General features: G+C 35.0%; 1 long non-coding RNA gene across 7 annotated transcripts; it reads right to left on the bottom strand.

Moving 5' to 3' along the window:
• Positions 1–273: 273 nt before the first annotated feature.
• Positions 274–3704, bottom strand: LOC113310530. Of its 7 annotated transcripts, none has more exons than XR_003341199.1 (7): positions 3592–3704; positions 3413–3455; positions 2668–2796; positions 2237–2270; positions 1980–2123; positions 1808–1894; positions 274–1684 (listed from the first exon to the last, which is right to left on the bottom strand). It is a non-coding gene; the product is annotated as an uncharacterized LOC113310530 (long non-coding RNA). The 7 variants fall into 7 exon arrangements; XR_003341197.1 differs by having other exon boundaries at positions 276–1702; positions 1997–2123; XR_003341195.1 differs by having other exon boundaries at positions 278–1684; positions 1997–2123.
• Between the last annotated feature and the right edge of the window lie 12007 nt (positions 3705–15711).

Genomic DNA, 15711 nt, shown 5'->3' on the forward strand with positions numbered 1-15711 from the left:
GACCCGGATCCTATTTATAAAGGTCGGGTCTGATTCCTAACGGGTTCGATTTTCAAATTTGTGGACCTAGAATCGGACCCGTTTAAAATCTCGGATATCCGTTGGGTATTAAAAACTATAAAGAAATTTTTTAAAACTTAATTTCTTTTTCTTTTTAACTTCATTCTAATTTATTTTTATACAAATTATTATTATTTCTTTATTAATGTACTAAATAAAGATTAAATGTAAGAAAAAAAATGAAAAATGAAAAAAAAATTCAAAGCCGAAACTAGCAAAATACCAATAATTTTGCTAAAAAAGATGAATAAAAGGATAAATAACCGGGTACCCGACGGGTATTACCTGTTTGGACCCGTTAACATTCAGGTCAAATCGGGTAATTGCCCCCCGGTCCTAAGTTGTTAATGGGTCCAACTTTAAGACCCAAAATCGGACCCGAATCTAACGGGTCTGGTTCCGGTTCCGGGTAATGGGTACCCATTGACAGCCCTAAGCAAACCAATAATCTGTGGGTTTGCCTATTATGGCCTAATAAGACATGCACAACACATGTTTTTTGGCTTTGGAAGTTCAGTCGAGCGGCCAAAGTTTCGTCGTCCAACAGCTCCATCCAATGGCTAGATCCAAAGATTATCTTTGAATTCTCTATAAATACTAATTTCTAACATCATATCAAGTTGCACTAGATTTTGTGTCCGTGCTACGCACCGGTCTGACCTGAAAACCATCCACCCGTGCCATATTTATTTATTTTCTTTTAACCATATTTTTAGTTTGGGCGTGATGTGGCTTCGCCACGCTTGTCGTGCATTTGTGAGCTGATGTGGCTCGCGTTACATTTTTTATTTGGTGTGGCTCGACTTCGCCTCGCCCGTGGCTTCAGATTTTGATTTGGTGTGGCTTGGCTTCTCCTCGTGCCTGTCACTTAATATTTTTGATTTGGTGTAGCTCAACTTCGCCTAATCCCATCGCGATGTATTTTTATTTGGTGTGGCTGGTTCGCCTCGCCCGTCGCTTAAGATTTTTTATTTGGTGTGTCTCGGCTTTGCCTCCCCGTCCTGATGCATTATTTATTTGGTGACGTCAAGTTTCTACATAAAATTGGGTTGCCGGAAAATCTTTGGAGTTACCGGAATCCGGCAAGAAAACCGCCTGAATTATGCGGTCCAGACACTTGGGTCGCTTACATTCATCGTCGGAATAGACAGTCAACTCAACGGTCTGAATCGTCTTAGAGGTCTGAATTACTGAGTTGACTCGGTTGAACAGAAATCCGGCCAAGTTTTGTCTATTTTTCCTGCCAAATAGACACTTTCATCTAATGACACATTAATTAGATTTGTGCCTGTGCTGAGCACGGAAATTCCTAACATTCATCTAATGACACATTAATTAGATTTGTGCCTGTGCTGAGCACCGGGCATATTAAACTTCACCACAGTTGATAATCCATTACCATTCGTAAATATGATGTATAATTATTTCCATGAGCTGAATTGTTTGCCTAAAAATGATATTTGAACCAAGAAACGGAGACCACCAATAGATCTTAACCATAGGGCTCAATACTCCTCCGCAATGCCTGTTCACAAAATTAACACCTCTTGATTAAACTCTTGGTCTCTTTAAATGGTCCCTGTAATTGGTCCAAATAAGTGTGATCTAGACTCCTAATTGGGTCCTGCATAACAACACAGAACTAATATTTTTATCAAAATTAGGTTAGCTAGATACATCCAAGTATTACAGAGTCAGAGTTATCATGTAAAGAGACCAAGAGAGTAATTTGGGTTATAGTTAGCACCTGTTGTAGCCGAAAATTTGGCTCACTTTACGCCGACACTTTGGTCAGCAACAATGCCTCACGAACATCCAAGTATATTTCTGGATCCTACAGAGCAAAAATGCCATTAGACCACAAACCATAGTGATCATCGACATTGAACCTATCAAGTAAGGCAGCAGTTAGCAATGACCTCGCCACCATTCTTACATAATTTTACACTAAAAAGAAGTTTCTCGAGCTTAATTATTCCTCAATAATCTGATTATCACAATTGGTACTCTCATTCCTTTTCGACGATGACGATTCTTAGCCACCTTTAGAAAGATTGGTATTCCTGAATATGCCAACCAATTGCACCCGAAATTTAGAATCAGTATCATAAACCATGTTTAATGCTTTCTCAAATAATCTCAACATATAGACCCGGGTTTAGGCCGAAATCCTTACTGTCAGCAGCGGGAGCGTAAGCAAAATCCGGGACCTGAAAAAGGATGAATAAATTTAGCAACCAAAAGGGAAAAATTTTCAATTAGTTGAAACTGAAACTCAAAATAATTTATTATTGTTGTTTTCAGGAAATGAGTTACAACGCCGGGCATGTCACAGCTACAACGCGTGCTATTCAAATAGAACGAATTTCATCCACCTTGAAAAACCCTCAACTTAATCCGAATCAATGAAGCCTCCTTCACTGAAAACATTATTGTACACAATCCAAATGGAACAAAAAACTCCAATTCCAATTATTCCCCACTTCCAAATATGCAAACCACTCCCATTACTTTCTTCTAAGTTTTTTTTTTGGTCTTTTTTCGTATCTGAAACCAAATAATTCTTTTAAGTTAAGTAATGATACATAATTCCATGTGTATTTTTACCTTTTATTTCAAAGTATACATCTTATTCTTTGAAAATGCTCGGGCCATGGCATCTAGAGCCTCCATAGCTTCGTACAGTTGTAAATATATCTTTCTTTTCCCCTATTTCTTTCATCATTTTTGTTTCCTCTGCAAAATCAAAATTAAGACTTTGTTATAGCAATCATGATATATCGGTCCAAGCATAAATGCACTAAAGGAGCTCTAAAGACTCATTCTGTATCAGCGTCAATCACATGCTCCAGAAGTTCCTTTTCTACCATGGGATGGCTTTGAACCATGACTTTCCTATCATGATCATGACTAACATCTATAAGCACAAAACATAAATTAAGTTCCCAGATGGCATAAGTTGCTAAACATGACTCTTAATCCATAGGATACGACCCAAAAAGCCAGCAGCAAAAATCACTTATTATAGGCATTGTAAATTCAATCCTTTTTCTATGTTTTGAAGTGATATTTGAATATTATCAAGAGATTGTAATATTAAAGAAAAAAGATACAGGCAATGAGTAGGGTTACATGGATAGTGAATCTATAGATTAGAGAGCAAAACCAAAATCAAAAAATCAATAACAAAAAAAAAGAAGAGCAAACCCTATTCTCTGTATAGTTGGGAAATACGAATTCAAATATCAAAATAATATAATGAACAGCAAATCACAGAAACCCATATCTAAAAATTTAAAGAAGAAGCCTCCAGAGTGGAGAATGGGGAAGAATTCAAAGGGTTAGACTTAACAATCATGTAAATAAACCTTTTCCAGATTCAGCCGAAATCGCACCTGTAAATAAACCGAACAAACAATAATTAGAAGGAAAAAAAATCAACAATAGGAACACAGTGCAAAGACAGTTCCTATTTGGCCAACCAAGCTACTGTATTTGGATGATAAGTTAATCAAACAATTAAGAGATTACCCTGAATCAAAGGGATTGAAGTCAGAGCAAATACTGGTATTGGTAATTGAAAAGGAGAAAGGAATATTTTTTGGAGGAGAGATTTTTTTCCTTTTTTGTGATAACTGTATTTGTAATGGAAGAGCTGAATAAGGCAGGATAAATCAAACCTAAATTAGGGCTGAACATGGTTTCGGTTTTTCGCTGGAACCGGACCGAACCAGACCAATTAGAAAGAAACCAAACCGAACCATTTATTAATGGTTTGGTTACGGTGTAGAAAGTGGAAAACCGATAGTGTTGGTTTTGGTTTGGTTTGACCTCTAAAACCGAACCAAAAACCATTAGAAAACCGATTAATTTTTAAACTTAGTTTCTACCGTTAATTTACAAGTATTAGATTCTACCCATTGATTTAGAGGATAAATAGAAACCATAAATCTAATATTTCATTATGATACTCTCCCTCTTTCTCTTTCTCCTTCTCTCAGTCGCCTCCCTTCTCCACCCCCAACTACAGCCGCTGCTACTCGACTTTTTTCTTCCCGTCTTCCTTCTTTTTTATTTGTCAATAACTAAATTAAGATATATTATATATCTTCTTTTGATCTCTAGAATTAGAGTAAGCTTTAACTATTCTTGATATTTTTTGTATTTTTTTTGTCTGTAAATTTATGTAAACCAATACTATCGGCAACTACGATTTTTTTATCTGTAAATTTGTGTGTTTTTTTTTTGGTTTGACATAATTATTGGTTAACCAAAAACCACTGGGACAAACCGAAACCAACTGGAACCATTTGGAAACCAAACCAATGGTTAATGGATTGGTTTGGTTTAGATTTTTAGAAACCAATAGTATTGGTTTCGGTTTTGGTTTGGCTAGAAACCGAACGAAAACCGACCATGAACAACCCTAAACCTAATGGTACCCAAAAACACGTAACCGAAGAAGAAAATAATAAAAAAAGGGTTTTAGATGATGATAATTTCACGGGTGTATTGTACACTTAACGGACGTCAATAACGTACAGTTAAGTTTTTGGTGTAAACCAAGTGTAAGTTTTTAGTTAGGTGTAAATCCTCACATAAGTGTTATATACCCACGTTTTTGTTAACGGTGTTACGAACGGGCAGTTAAATACAGGGTGTAAACAGAGTGTTATTCATGTTTTAATGCTCCGACCAATAGAGTCATGCCACTTGTCCTCTCCAGAATTGCTCTATGTCAAAGCTTTTATCTCATTTAATTTGAGGGGGATGTCACACTCGCCGTGCGACGTGGGAGCTTATATGACTTAGTGTTATAAAGGAGGAGAGATTTCCTTTAAACCTCAAATATCACAGAAAATATCTTACAATTTTAATATTTGTTGAAATATGTCTTGACCCTTGTTAGTTCGTCGAGCTCAGTATACTTGAGAAGAAGGTTTAGCTATTTGCAGAAAGTATGTGTTAGAAACTCAGCTTGCTAGACCACAAAAACCGCGTGTGAATTTATGGCAGACTATTTACGAAAAGTTCTGCAGTGACATATGTAATCTGAGGCATCTTGATATATGTGACCTCCAATCTCGTTTTGAGACAATTAGTAGAGAAGTAAGTGAATTTGTAGCCATAATCATGCAACTCAATCGATTAAAAGTGAGGGATGAAACTGATGTTGAGCTGGTAAGAAGATATGTAGAGGAATGGAAAAGATAGAAAATGGTAGTATCCCACTTCGAAGGTTGTTTCGAAATCCTTAAGGTGTTGGAAAAATTCAACCCATTTTTGTTGGATGTTGTTACACCAAATACATCTATATGAAGATGTATTGAGTACAATAGTTATTTCTAATTAGAAGTGAATGCTTATCAAGTAATGTAAAGCTTAATTTAATCATATGTAATTTCATTTCGATAGAAAGCAATATTTTTCATTAATTAAAATAAGAATTACGTTAATAACATAAATAAAAGTTACAAGTCTTCTAATGTCATTCATCATCGTCTTCTTCACCTTGATTTCATTCTCAAGACCCAGAATATCCCCACTTGTCAACAAATTCGTGAATTGACTTATATATCAATATTGTTGAAAAGTAGTGATTGGTAGAAACGTAGAAGAGGTTTTTTGTGGTGTAGTGGGATGATAAGTTTCATTCTAATTCCAGGCGGAAATGACCAAAAAAAAGCGTCTCGAATTTGGTTGAAATATTTGATATTGGGAAGTAGGCATAGTTTGTGGTTCAGTTGTGGTACTTGTGTGTATTTCCGACATTCTCTTGCCATGATGAATTGCTCCTAAAAGTACTGCCATAATTTTCACGACCATTGGCTTTTATAGATGGACTCAGTCCAATAGTGTGTTATTTTACCTGCCATTTTCGAACCGTCTGCAAGTGCAAAGACTTCATTTATTGACTTATCCACCATAAATTGTTAAGTTTTGTCTTCAATTGATCTTCAGTGGCATCTACATTGTAACAAGGATATGTATGTTCCATAATTGTCGAAACTATTGGGATCATGGTTGGATCCCCTTTTGAAATTATACTTAGCAACTCCAAATCTAATTGATGAAGATGATGAAGAACTTCCATCCATGGAGTGGGTCATTCAGCATGGTTCTTCAACAGGTGTCTGGTTAGGAATGATAAACTTATCACGACCCATACGAGCTAACACCGGGATTCAAACCCATAGATGTGCATTTTGTGAACACCAATTACCGACTTCACAATTCTCTAGTACCATTTGAGATATCGTGTTTCAGTAATATTTATTTCAACGTTTAATTCAAACCTTTCCCATGACATCTATCGCGACCTATCAAAATCTGATGCAAATACTTTGATATGCCTTGTGGGTTAATCATCTTTGCAAAAGTATTTTGTAACTATAAAAGTATTGGTTCTCTCAAATACCAAACACCCATTTGCATAGCTGGGGTGAAAAAAACAACTATTCGGAGTGTAATCTGGAATTTCTGGTACCTCAGGTTCTCCAAACTAAGCAAAATTGTAGTAAAAAATAAACAAAAATATTTCGGGAGCTCTGTTTCACTTTTTGATACCTTTGAACAAAAGTGAAAATCATTCCATCGGTCACCAGTGCTCTTATCCCAGTTTCTCTTATAGTACATGTCTATTATTGGAGCCCTCTGGGTTTTGTCTTTAAGAACTTGCTAACATGGAAGTTAGTATACACCAATACTAGAACAAATTCATAATTTAATATCTCGGACATGTTTTTGTTCACAAAAATGTTCAATTTAAAAAGAAGAATTTGAATATTTACCTCTATGATACCCTAGATACCAGTGAAGTTTGCATCCCCTATGGATGTTGCATCGAGACTGTTGTACATTTCTGCTAAAATTGCATACACCTAATATGATATGGTGCACCATGAAGATCTTCTAACACGTCGAGCCGACCAATGTGAGAAACAATGGTTGAGATAGGAAAGAACGTTTGATCCAATATCCATAACACAAACATTCTATCGATTTCATCATATCCCGCTCCATTATTTGATCCCATCTTAGATAGTAGGAAATATTTCAACTGTTTATGATCTTCCCATATACGGGATTCCAAAACCGGTGGGAGAAACGTCTTCCATCTTTTATTTAACACCCATTCATTTTGGTTGAATGCTACAGGGGATCCCGAAAATAAGAGGGTACCAAGTATACCACCAACTTTTCCGTTCGGCAACCTGTATGGACAAAACCTCAAGTAGATCTAATTAAAGATCCTTGAACAATATGTATATATAGTTTTCTCTTATCTCTTCTACAACCAATATATCCAGACAATAAAATCCATGAACTTGATTGTATGGAAGAGTTCTTGGACGATCTCATAAATCAATATCCAAGATCAATCTAGTTGTATCCAAATCAAGAGGATCTGAATTCTTCCAAGTATGAAACTTGTTATTTGTATTTCAAGATACAAATTCTAAAAGAACTAGTCTTGTAATCGATTATAATTAATAAGAACTCAAACTACCTAGATTGATTGCGTACTACTTGCGTAATCCTATCATAAAGATAAAATAATATAATGTGAGAAGGGAAAAACACGAGACACCAAAAGTTTTGTTAAGGAGGAAAAATGCAGTTGCAGAAACCCCCGGGACCTAGTCCAAATTTAAACACCGAACTGTATTAATTCGCTACAGATGCTAGCCTACTATCAGACTTCAGACTGGAGTGTGGTTGAAACCGGATTAACCCTCCAAGAAATTCAGCTGCAGTCGTGCTCCATATGTCTATTGAACCTCGCAAGCCTCTACGAAATTGATTCCCTTAATTGACGTCCTTTACAGCCTAAGAGTTGCTTCAACCTAAGTGAATACTTTTGGTACCAATCTGCCTCCAACAGATAATCCTATTTGATTTTCTTTTAGATCGTTCAGATCAGGCTTAGAAATTAAGTTGTTTGCAATAGACAAAGTTAGCTGAGAAAACTGGATTACTAACCACCTCCCAAGACCAATCTTAAACCGCTCAACAAAGAAGAGTTTTAGATATCTATCTTGAGGAATCACAAAGTCTGAGACGCATAGAACTTTATTTTTATCAACATCATTCTTAATCTGAAATAACTATAACCTAAAAGATCAATAACAACAAGATCATGATACACGAACTATCAAGGTGGAGATAGTCGGATCTGGATTCATGGATCCGTAAGTGAAGTCTTTAAGTCATAAACCTAATTATATTTCTCAGGGGAACCTAGGTAAATAAACGACGACTTTAGCATACAACTAGGACACAAAAGTGGCATGGATTAAAATTCCCTGTCGTTTGAGTCTATCTATTTATAGACTTTCAAGATTATAGTTAGCTTTGAGTTCAAGCTAAGATAACTTGAGATTCAAGTACACACTTTCTCAGTTTAGATGAAACTCTTGTAAGGAGTTTATGTAAGCATGTAAGAAGTTCATGTAAAAATTACATAAAAGAATATACATTATGGTCCAGGGTATTGGAACCGTGTACAATGATACGTTCATGACAAGTATGATATATGGACATATAAATATATTCGTGTTCATTTAACACTCAAGACTTAAATCATGAATCACAAACAAAGAGTGATTAGTTATCAAAGATGTCTTAGAAGCGTTTATGAGAGTTGTTGCTATGCCTAACATATATGTGAAAATGGTTTGTAAGCATCTGCAGAATTCGTACTAGGTAAGTATGTGTACGGGTACATGCACCTATGAACCAGTTCGTGAATTCAGGATCTTGGATTACGCGTACTGGGTATGCATACCTTAAACCGTTCACCCAGGACCTTTGGGGTGCGCATAATTGGTATACATCCACCCCCTATTAACGAATTCAGAACTTTTGGGGTATGCACACTGGGTATGCCTGCCTACCTGCATTCCGGAACTTCAATATCTAGGGTATGTATACTGGGTATGTATACTGGGTATGTATACTGGGTATGCATACCTACCCTTTGTCTAAATTTTAATCAAGCTTTAAAAACTCTCTTTTCATATTTTGAAACATTTCCAATCGCCATAGATATAATTACCATAGAATTGCTTAGGAAATTCTCAAATTATCAACTTGAAATAAAAATAATTCTTGAATAAATAAATTGCCTTAAACTAAGATTATTAAGGATCAATGAACATTCATTGCTTGAATCATATTTCGAGATATTCAACAAGACAAGCTTGACTCGAAACTTCTACTTTACAGTATTAAATCTACTAAAATCATATGACATAGTCTCATAAATATAGAATGGTAATGTCATGAGTAAATAGGATGGTTCAGTCTCACATGCCTCTTTGTCGATGAAGTTCCAAATGTCTTTGTATGATCTTTAGTAAACTAGATCATGTGGTGTGTGATACTCAACTACCATACTCTAATCCTAGTCTGAGACTCGACTTTAGTAAACTAGAAAATCAAGATATAGTTTTGTGCAATTAACATTGACAAAAAGCTTGAGAAAACAAAACTTGCGAGTTCGACCGAGCAGTGCTCTAACAATCCCCCCTTTGTCAATTTTAGTTACAAAACTGTCAATACAATGGATTCAATAAATAGATCTTTCAGCTCAAAATTCATCATGCTTTATTTCCTTGGTTCTTCAACATCGTCTTGAATTCTTCGTTCTTCAAGTTCTTCTATGGTTATGCATATGATTAGTTCAGCACCTTTGTTGTTGAAGACCCGTAACGATAACAAATTACAAGAAAACAAGTATTTACTCAACTCAATGGTTTTTATGAGAGATTATACACCAACTTGGCAATCTTCTTGAAGCATAGTATTGTTACCTTGCTCAAAGTTAAATTGTACCAAAACTTTGAAGCAATACTACGGTGATATGTTCTCCCCTTAGTCATTACTTACATTCTTTTCATAATAGTTTATAATCCCACTATTTACTATTTTCAGAGCATTGCTCGGTTGAACCCGCCAAGTATTGGTATGTCAAGTTTGGTTGTCATATTTTTGTTCCAAAACTGAAGATCCCTTGAGTAGATTACTAGAGTCAACTTCATTAGGTTAGACTAGGAAGTCTAGAAATGTTGAGACATACAAGTATTACTCTCAAGAACTTGGTGAACCTGAAGATGTATCGACATCAACATACATATCATCCTTTTGTTTGAGGTTATTAATATAAGACATGAATTTTTTCCATTTATATCTACGTTAATTTCAAGTCGTCATAACATGTGAAGTTATATATATGCAAGGTCGGCCTTGGGCCAAAGTTGACGAAGTTCAACTTTGGGCAGCAAGGCCAAGGAGGGCATCAAAGATTCATAATTCATATATAATTCTTTTGTTAGGGTGATGATCTAGTAAATCAATCATTAGCCGTTTGTTTACCGTTTTAACACGTCTTATACCATGTGTGCTTAAAAAGAAAATACCATAGGTTTGCTTTTTGTCTGATCGGTCATCTTAGACCTTGGTCGTAAAAAGCTAAAGGTAAAATGCATTTTGTCCAGTCAACACTCCCGGATTTACTTAAATATCCCCTTTATCGTGTTTTTTCCTTTACGATAGGTTCATACACACACACATATATTTATAGTTGTAAAAATCATTCAGTATACCATTGGATATTCTACTCTACATCCATAAGAAAAAAAAGGTTTTAATCGGACCGTGGATAAATTTTATACTCCACCACTGATGTTATTTCTGGCGTAGCAATTAGGAGGGAAAAAATTAATATAAACATTTTTCTTCTCATAGTCAATGTATGTTGACTGTGGTCAAACTTTTAGAGGGCAGTATTCATAATGACGCTTTGGGAATCCTCAAGTTCAGGGCCGACCTTGTATATATAAAACTTTGTTATTAGAGACTTGACCATTTTAGTATGATCAAAGTGTCAATGAAGAATATACAAGTTATGTCACAACATTTGTATATTGAATTACGAAGTATAATGCTTATTTTTTGAACTTCGTAATTGCGAAGCAGACATTATCTCTGTAACTTGTTACTATATTGTGTGTAATGAACTTGGGATTGATTCCATGCCTAGAATACTATGAGTTTAAGGAAGTAAACTAACAAAATATTTTTTTTATTTGAAAGGAATCAATAGGATTGGTGGTCGGACTCTTTTTTGGGATCTATAGCAGGACTGATCCCTTCCTTGGGGATCTATAGAAGGACCGATCCGTATTGGGGATCTCTTGCCAGACCGGTCAAATAGAAAAACTTATATTTCCGGTTTTACATATACGTTAGGGTTTTGTAAATATCAGAATATGAGTTGCTATTAAGGAAAGTTCAAGATGTCAATGTAGTGAGTAATTTGAACATGTGATAGAATCTTATCTTTCATTTTTCAAAGATATTCCTAACCTTGATACTCGAGGTGAGATTCTAAAACCGAAGTATTTGAGAATCTTCTAATTAGGGTTTTCGAATTTATATATTTCATTTTCCATCTAATAAAACATATCTCTGGAAGATATACTGGTAAAGTATACTAGTAAGATTCAATTTCTTACAAGCATATTTCTTTTCAGTTGTATGATTGTATATCTCAAGCAGTTGAGATTGAAGATCGATGAGCATCTCTTTTGAATCCTTGAGCATATGTTCATGATGCTTAATGCTCTTTTTGGCAGAGAAGATCTGTTTTCTTAGAGAATCTTGCTAAACCTTAAGTTATTGTCGTCTTTTGTTTCATTCATGATTGATTCATAATCTTGTTTTTATACACAGATCTCCAAATACTATACGTATTTATACCTCCCCACAAACACGAATTAGACAATGAGTGGGGATGCATTTTTCCAACACAATCAAGTTGTGTTGGGGTGAGAATTAATATCACCACATGTGACCTAAACAACCTGAGGATGATCAATAAACACAGTGGCTTGTGTTCTCAACTTATTTTGTTCCTTTCATTTGAACTTATAGGAACCTACAATCTCTTCTCTTGGTTTGGTAAATTCACTAAGATATGGCTCCATCTTTTTCATGCTCATTTGGAGTTTCTTTATGAATTTGTTATTCCGTTTGGAATACCAACAAAAATTGACAGTGTGGCCATTTCTTCCACAAAAGGAACATAGCATGAGATCTGGATCTTTTCGGGAATTTATAACAGTCAAGATAACGTCTTTGTTTTCAATGCTTTCTCACAGAGCAGGCTTTGTAAGGATAAACTTATTGTTTCTGGTATAGGTGTTTCCAGTATAACTAATACCACACATTTTCCCGAAGGTCTTTTGTCCAAATAGCACAGACGAAACTTTGTTAGAAATCCCTGAGAGACGTTGTAAGTCACCTTTTAAGATTTCAATCTCTTTATCTTTTAGAACAATCGTGTTGGAAAGTTTTTCCTGCTCATTTTTGCCTCTTGAGTTTTATTAGACAAACTTCTTAGGTTGTCAAGTTCCCTTTTCAATTCTAGATTATCTTTGCTGATTACATCAAGATTAGCTATACAGTCCTTAAGAAGTTGATCAGACTCTTCCATGTGGATACTGCTAGCTTCAATAAAGAATGCATCACAACATGACGCTCCTTCATAGGTTTTGTCCTCAGGAATATCATCAAGAGTAGTGTGTTATTCCCTGCTTCCTCTATATGCTCTTTTACTGGGATAGATCTTATCCATGTTTCTAAAATCGTGATATTTGAAGCATTGGATTTCTTCATCGTCTTTGGACACAACTTCTTTCTTGGTTGAAGAAAAATGTTGTCCGGATGATGACTTGTTAAGGATTAGTTTTTCTCTCCTTTTTTTAAGAAGATCTTTAACACATTGTGTTAGAAGTACTATTGTTGAATCAAGCTCATCTTCAACAAGTGACTTATCTTCTTTACAACATTCCTCAACCCACTTTATACTTACTTTTTCGAAGCTTCCAATGCAACATTCTTGTCTTTCAGACCTGATGATCAAAGGTCTTTAACTTTCCAACAAGGTAGCTTTGAGAAAATGTTGAAAGATAATTGGCTTCCATGATAGCATGTTTCTTGGACTCGTATCTAGATTGTAACGATCGGAGAATCTTGCATATTATATCCTTTTTCAGAAATAGTCTTTCCAAGAGAGAAAGAAACATTGAGAATCTTAGAGAGTTTTACATGGAACTCCTCTAAGGTATCGTTATCATCCATCCGAAGGTTTTCCCAATTAGAAATGAGAGACTGAAATCTAGCTTCATTTTTTGATGTGTTACCTCTGAATACAGTTCAATGGTATCATAAGCTTCCTTGGAAGTTTCACACGTAGAGACATGATGCTGAAGATCTCGACTTAATTACTGCGTCTATTATAGTATTTAAACCATTTGAATTTTGTTGGGCGATAGCCTCTTCTTCATATAAAACACTAAGCATTTAAACTCAGTTTCTGAATTTCCTATTTTAGGACAATCATACCCATCAACGACTAATATCCAATTATTTTAATATCGCGTGACTGAAAAAAGGATCTCACAGCGGACTTCCACCACATATAGTTAGTACCATCAAATCTTGGAGGTATGTTAACTGGACTTGATTCATGTAAACTCAAACTCATTGTCTTATAGGTTGGATCGCACCAAACACGGATTATTATACCTTTTCGTGTTTACCTGCTCTGATACCAATTCAAATGATGAGGGTACCAAGTACACCACAATCTTTTCGATATCAACCTATATGACAAATACCTTGCGTGATCTTAATATAGACAGAGACTATCAAGAATATAACAACTACAAGGTATACACTTGGTATATAAAATAGGTATCACAACCAAACTTAACTATAAAGATCAACCCAATTGTTTTGATTAACATACAAGTGCAATTACTTTATTATAACTAAACAATTATACTGCGAAAAGTAAAGTAAAATCACACAACAAGATTTTGTTAACGAGGAAACTGCAAATGCACAAAAAACCCGAGATCTTAGTCCAGTTATGAATATTCTCAGAATTAAACCGCTATACAAAGACTACTACCAACTTCATATAGTTGAGACCAAGTAAACTAACCCTAATTACCCTGCTATTTCAGTCTCTCTGCGCCTAAATCCAATGTGGCCAACTCACGTGATTCCTAAGAGAGAGTCCGCCATCTTAAGTTGCTTCACCAGCTGTGAAAACTTCTTGCACTCAACTCTTTTGAATTGTATTCCGAAACAATAAATGACTAATATGTATTTGGTAACTACTCTGTCAATGTCAAGAAATAAATCAGAGATTTTTTTGAGTTAAAAAAAAGGTTCTCCCGTTTAATCTAATAAACTCCCTTTTTCGGTTTAGATCAACCAAGACATAGATTATCAAGATAATCAGATCTAGGTTTACAAACTATCAAATTCGGATCCTGAAGAAGACCATTAAATGATAAATTACCGATTTATACGACTAGGAATAAGATGTTTATCAAAAGATAAACAAAGCTAAGTAGGATCCCATCCGATCCAGCATGTACACGAAATAAATCACAAAAAATCAGAAACCAATAAAAAAATTTTGTCTTCGGATCTTCAATGTCTTCAAAGTACCTGCACAAACAAACTTGATTCCACTTGTGATCGATCATGCACAGAACATAGTCTATTAATAATGGATGATAAAAAATCTATCGTCAGATCTAAAGACATATCTGAACTATCGTCAATCCTTGATCTAGTCGGAGTGACCTAATGCCAGGAGAGAAGGCTCCCAAGAATAATCAAACTAGTGCAATCAAGGTTTAACCACCATTAGTCACTCAAATTAATAATCGAAAACTAAAAATATTGCAAATTATACTTTCCCACCAACGATACTATCAAGACGCTTCCTGATCCCACCAAAGTCTTTAAACCAGTGGACGTAAGAAATTTCGCCTAATTAAGTTACTCTCCTCTCCAAGATAATATTACAAGTAATACTATTAGTCGACTACCATAGTGACTACATAATAAAGTGCTTGTATCATGATAAGTTTGTAAGAAGAACAAACTTCACTATTTATAGACCAAGGTAGTTTGAACACCGGTGAATTTTCATAACCGAAAATATCTAAAGATATGCAATAAACATCAATTTTCAGTTTTGTCTAATCCAACTAATAAATGGAAATCCCTCATGGATAATAACTCAATATTAGATAGTTTACAAGTATACTTGACTAATATATCTTCCATATATATATTTTTCTTCATGGAAAAATAAAACATATAAGTTTGAAAACCCTAATTAAAAGATTCTCAAATATTTCGGTTTCGGGATCTCACCTTGAGTATCAAGGAATATCTTTGAACAATGAAACATAAGATTTTAGCACATGTTCAAATTAATCACTATGTTGACATCTTGAACTTTCCTTAATAGCAACTCATATCCCGATATTCACAAAACCCTAATGTATATGTAAAACCGGAAATATAAGTTTTGCTATTTGGACCGGTCCTGCAAAAGATCCCCAATAGGAATCGTTCCTTCCATAGATCCCAAAGGCATGAATCAGTCATACTATGGATCCCAAAAAAAAATCGGACCACTAATCCCATTGATTCCTTTCAACTACGAAACAAGTTCCGTAAGTTAACTTCCTTAAACTCATGTAGTTAAATATAGTTTTCTAGGCATGGAATCAATCTCATGTTCATTACATAATATAGTAACAAGTTATAAAGATA

Source organism: Papaver somniferum, chromosome 9 (genome assembly GCF_003573695.1).
Source record: "Papaver somniferum cultivar HN1 chromosome 9, ASM357369v1, whole genome shotgun sequence".
Lineage (NCBI taxonomy): Eukaryota > Viridiplantae > Streptophyta > Magnoliopsida > Ranunculales > Papaveraceae > Papaver > Papaver somniferum.